The sequence below is a fragment of the Equus przewalskii genome, chromosome 17, assembly GCF_037783145.1.
Source record: "Equus przewalskii isolate Varuska chromosome 17, EquPr2, whole genome shotgun sequence".
NCBI lineage: Eukaryota > Metazoa > Chordata > Mammalia > Perissodactyla > Equidae > Equus > Equus przewalskii.
Window position 1 is genome coordinate 79,978,585 of NC_091847.1, and position 6,000 is coordinate 79,984,584.

Sequence of the window (6,000 nt, forward strand, 5' to 3'; positions counted from 1 at the left end):
GGTGGCCTTTGAGCTGGAACCGTTGGTGGATATGGACATGAAACTGGGAGGGAGGTGCTGCTGCTTGAACCAAGCAGGACATACAAGTTCAGCTGAAGTAAGGAAGACCAAGATCCCAGTGTCTTGAACGAGGCGGACGGCTGTCTCTTGCAGGAGCCGTCCAGACCTGGTATGGGGGCTCCACACACCTTCCATCTTGCTGTGCAATCCTTAGCGCACAGCTTCCGTCTCACGGAACAGATTCTCTGCTCCGGCTCCCACCACCCTGTGTGCCTTCCAGGAAGCAGCAGGAAAGGAGGAGATGTGGAGGGCTTGCCACTTCCTCTGGACACCAGTCCAGCTGTTACATATATCACTTTTTATCCCAGGCATTGGTCAGAACCGAGTCACACAGCCACGTTTAGTTGCAAAGAAAACTAGAAAATGTAACGGTTGAGGGGGCATATTATCACTAAAGCGAAAGTTTAGAAAGGGCATTGAGAGACAGCGAGTAGCCTGCCACCATCTTGTAGGAAAATGCCCATGGGGAGTTGTTAGGGAGGATGGAGATCCTGGGTGGGTGTGTGAGGTACTGCTCAGATCTGCTCTGAGGAATAAAGGGCTTATAAAGGGCTCCTTCTATCTGCTGGGATAACAGCCGGAAGATGGGCGTCAGCTGTTGGCCTTTTGGGGAATTGCCTCCAATGAAGAAAACTGCCTTCCTCGTAGAAGACCGCATCCAATGATGGACCAGTGCGGGGTTATCCCAGTCCAGGCCTCTCACCTGGCTCAGGACAGCTCTCAGGGCAAGACCAAAACTCCTTTCTTGGGCTGCCTGGAAGCTCCTCTTCCTCTGCCCAATCCTACTTCTGTCCCCCACCTTCCACGGCTGTAGAAAAGTAGCCCCGAATAAACAGCCTACCCCCACTCTCTGCCTCAGAGTCTGCTTCCCAGGGAAGCCTGTCTGGAACAATCACCAGGCAGCTTGGTTTATCAGAGCCCAGAGTGTGGAAAGGGGAAAGGAGGGAAGTGAGGCATGACCTGGCGCCCTGGGTGAAGATTCTGTAGAGATCCTGAACCGGCGGGCATGGACTTGATTCTGCAGACAGTTGAAGCGAGTTTCTGAGATCAGGGTGATGGAAGCTGTCTGGCAGCAGAAGATAGACGGATTGCGGGTGAGAAGCAGGAGGTGCACAAGTCAGCTGGACACTAGGGCCATAGCACAGATCGAGGATAATGAACAACTGAGCCAGGGCTTCAGCCACACGAAAAGGAGCGGAAGGACTGGATGGCACAGGTGGAGTCAACAGAGAGGGGCAGCAGTGGTGGGAAGCAAGGGCTCGGAAGGTCAAAGGGAAAGGCCAGTGACTAGGGTGACAGAGACAGTCTCAAAGAGATCCTGAGTTAGGGGGCCAAGATGTGTCCCCTTTTGGATCTGTTGGACTTGAGGGGCTTGAAGGAAATCTGGGTGAAGGTGTCCAGCAGGCTTTTGAAATGAGGATATAAGACTCCTTAGAGGGGTTAGGATGGAAATATTTCCTTGAGAACCGTCTACAGATGTGATAATTTAAGCCATCAAATTAGAGGCAGTTTCTCAAGGAGGTGTCACAGAAAGAGAAAGGAGGGAGTGTGGGAGAAAAAGGGCCGAAGAGATTGGGAAGAGGTTGGGAAGAAAGGCAGCAGACGAGGAAGGTTACCTCTGGAGCTCGGCGCTGTGCGCTGACAGATTACTGACAGCAGAACTGAGTCCTGTCGTCCCAAGAACAAAACTCAGCAAGAAAGGGTGAATCTGATCTCCCTGCTGTAGCCACGGTTCCAACTGGTAGGAAATCAACAACGGCTTTCCATGAAGGGCAGCGTACAACTTGATTACCATAAACCTTGGGAACTTCACTAGGATAGCTGAAAAATCTTTGAGGGAAACTGGGATGTCCACACTTGAAGAAACTTTTGACACTATCTCTGTGTAGCAAAAGAATATATTTTTTAAAAACCCTATTACTTCCATTCCTATACCCATAATTACACTTTCTTTAGTCCAAAACTGAAATTATAAGCATTTGGCATTCCGTTTCAAGAGATGAGAATGATACCCCTATACTTATAAGAAGCCAAATATCACTTTATCAGCAGAGTAGTTGTTGACTGATAACATCACGGTAGGTCTCCACAGGAAAATACTACTCCTGGGCCGCCATGATGTAAGTGCAGGTGATCCGCATAAGGCGGACACAAGAAAGTTGGTCATTGTTCTTGAGTCTCAAAATTACATTCTCAGTGCCACGCAAAGAAGAGGTAAGACGCTTAAGACATTTTATCAGGCCTTTAGTACTTTGAGAAACGTGAGTCGAACGTAAGAGACAAAAGGAGCCCATCCCAGCAGAAAGTCCTGGTTCCAAGTAGTCAAAGTGGCTCTGTATTCCACTGAGCTCTCAGAAAGCCATATCATCTCAGCTGTCTGGGTGATGCATTGCCTAGAGCCCCATTTCATTAGTTACAACCAGAAATGAAGAAATAAATTTTCTTTATTAAAGTTAAAAAACTATGAGAAAGCCTTATACTCAAATATTTATGTGAGACTAAACTCTCATATGAAAGGAAGAAAATGTAGTCAATTCAGTCCTTTTGCTTTGTCCTCAGGACATATACTGAGTGGGTACCTGTTCATATGAAACACAAAGCCTTTGGCTTTTTACAGATGGATTACAGACGAACGTCCCTGGAAGAAGCCCTCTGACTATCAAAGCTTGTTTAGTTTCCAGTTAGTTACCCAGCAAGGCAAACAGTTCAAGTGTCCACAAATCAAATATCACTTATATTAGTGGACTCTTACAAATATTTTATAACATGGATCATCTCTCTGTTTGGCTGACTTTCCTGCAGTATTTTGATAGTTAGCTAAACATCTTTGCAATTAATTTGGGTAGAAAACTTTGTATATGTTTGCTTTTACTATAGTGAAAGACAAAGACAAATTCTGAATTCCTTGCATGAAAACTGATCAATATCTAAAATAAAACTCCTCGCACAAAAAGTGATTGACAGCAAAAAATAATGTTGACATCTTCCTTTTGAAACAAGAGATTTTTCTCCACTATGGAAAAATTAAACCCTGGAAACATCCCTAACAGGATAATCCCAACCCCTCGTCCTACTCTTCTCCTGGACTGTAGGTTTGTGCGGGCCTGAGAATGCCTCCACCTCCCTATTCGGAGTCAGGCTGTTCTGCAGAGTGTGTTACGGCGCTAACGCTCGTTCCAGGAACCATCTTAGAGAAAGGGACAGGTGTGGGGTCAGACAGTTACTGGGACCATGGTCCTGGACATGGTTGAGCTATGGTGATTTAGAAATGAGGGGGGTCACTCTTGTAAATAGGACTTTTCAAAAATGCTCAGAGGGTCTTTAGCAGGAGAGCGCAGCTTTAACTTAATTTTGTTTGCTGTTTTGATCTCCTCCTCTAGTCTATGGTTTTATGTCTGAAACATTTAGAACTAGGGAAGGTAAGGAAGAGGTTCAACAGTCTTTACAACCAGCAGCTCACCAGAGTGTTTCAAAAACTGCCTGGCATTTGATGAAATGTTTAACACAAACGCTTTTGGTGCGCGGGTTGTTGCCTGATGTTTTTCTGGTCTTGAGATGGATCAATGCTACGGTTGTATGGTAGGTCTGCACAGTGCTCTCCCTCTGTCTGTCAGCTAGTGAGGAAGAGGTGTTGAACTGGAAACTCAAATTTGTTCCAAAATTAGATATCTTTTTCTGCTGGGGATGACAGGCTATATTGGATATCAAATGCGGATGTCATGTTTGAGAGAAGTGATCAACTTTCTGTTAGCAACTCTGGATCAGGTTTATAAGCTGAAAAAAATCGCAAACTTATATATAGGAATGTGTAAATTTCTCACTAAGATTTAATCCATGCCTTGGTTGATGTAACACCTTTGTTAGAGTCTAGAAGTTTTCAGCATGATTGTTAATTCAAAGGCATGTATGAATGGGTGCCCCAAGATGTGTGTTAGGTATGAAACTTCATCTGAATGTGGGATCCCAAGATGGGGTGGATCTACATACACATACATGCATACAAAAATATATATATGTATATACATATATCTGAGTTTGTAACATGCTCTCAAATCTGTGCCTATAAAGATTATGTATAAATTTAAATTTCCTTAGGATATAATCCTCAGATACATCGGAAGCATGGAGCCTGTTAAGAGAAATTTACTCTTCTCCAGGAGCTGCTGGTTGTTAGAAGAGGTCACCCATCTTTCTAAAGGTTTTTCAAGGCAGAGGTAGTGGAGGGCTAAAAAGGAGACGATGGTAAGCAGCTGACTGGTGAAAAGGCACATGCTCCCCACTTATCTTGGTAGGTTTCAGTGGTTTCAGATGTGTACGCCCAATGACACTTGAAGGTGGATGATACAAGCAATTTTATAAGCATAAAGGGCTGCGATTTTGTTCTAATGAGCATTCATGCAATCTCATAGCTTTCGTGGATTGAAGATCTAAGAAAGTTAGAGAACTGAAGTCATTTGTGGTTTAAAGCAATGTTTTTCTTCTCAATCTCTATTATAACACATAGTTTTACTTCCTTCATTTCACTTTTGCTCTTAAATTATCTTGTTTATTCATTTGTTTACTTAAATATTGTTAGTCTTCTCCAGTAGAACGCAAGTTCCACAAGAACAAAGAATTTGCTTATCTTGTTCATTGATATGTATTCCCCGTGCCCATAACAGTGAGTGGCACAGTGTATGTGTTGTGTGTGTGTGTGTGTATCTAATATTGAACAAATGAATTGCTTTGGTTTGGACATAAGTGTCAGTCTATTTCAATGCCTTGTTCTCTGACTGTCTTCATCTGCTTTGTTCCCCATCAGCGTGACGATTCATCAGTGGCTTAAAAATATCTTGATGACTTCTCTTTAGACTTAGAGGACATGCTTTGAAATAGAAAGTAATCAATCATCTCAACAATCTCCCTTCTGCTCAGGAAGATGCTGTGGATGGACCCTCACATCTCACTGTCCTGGCCTCGCTCCAGAGAAGGAGCATGTGGATGAGGCTGGTGGTCAAAGAGAATAGAGAGGGACTGTTGTCATCCCAAGGGGACTGGAGCTCAGGGCAGCGTGTGATGTATAACTGGTTTCCCTCCTTGTTTTATTAGCAATAGTTAAAAGAGTAGGTGCTCTAGTAGGAGACATCTTAAATAATCAAGAAATTCTACTATTTTTGGTGAATGAATTTTTGCATCATTTCTTTTACATGAGGAATGAAGAACTTTAGCTTAAGATCTTTATCTTAAAGACCTTCCATAGATGATATGGACTTTTAATTATTTTTTACTTGAAATTTAGTAAAAAAAGTAGGATGAATCATAATCCTTGGTTCTTGATATACCCTGTCATTAGTCCGTTGGCCTTCTGTATGCATATATGTATTTACTTACTGACTTATTTATTTAAAATCCTACAATAAATATCTGTGAGTCTAGAACTCAGTGTGATAATTGGAACATTGACAGTAACTAACATGTCCTTGTGAAACTCTGCCTTGTCCATTGGATGCCTCCCTCCTAATGCCATTACTCCCTTGATTCTTATAACAATCATTTCATTGCCATTTGAAAACACAGATAGATATATTCTTTTACATATTATTAATAAATGTGTTGTTTTGTTTTAGTTGTTTTAACTTTATAAAAAGGGTATTGACATATATAAAATTTTGGGACTTATGCTCTCCTTCTCAGCATTATATTTATGGAACCATTCATGGTATTCCAGCTCGCCACACTTCATTCATTTCAACTGCTATGAAATAGTCTATTATGAACAGACTACAATTTATTTATTTATTCCCTACTCTTTGGGCATTTGAGTTGTTTCCGGATATTTACTATATAAATAGTGTCTCCGTGAGCATTCTTGTACATATTTTTTTAGTGTACAAGTGCAAGAATTTCTCTGGTGTTTATAAGGAGGAGTGCAATTGCTTACTCATGGAGTATGCCAATGTT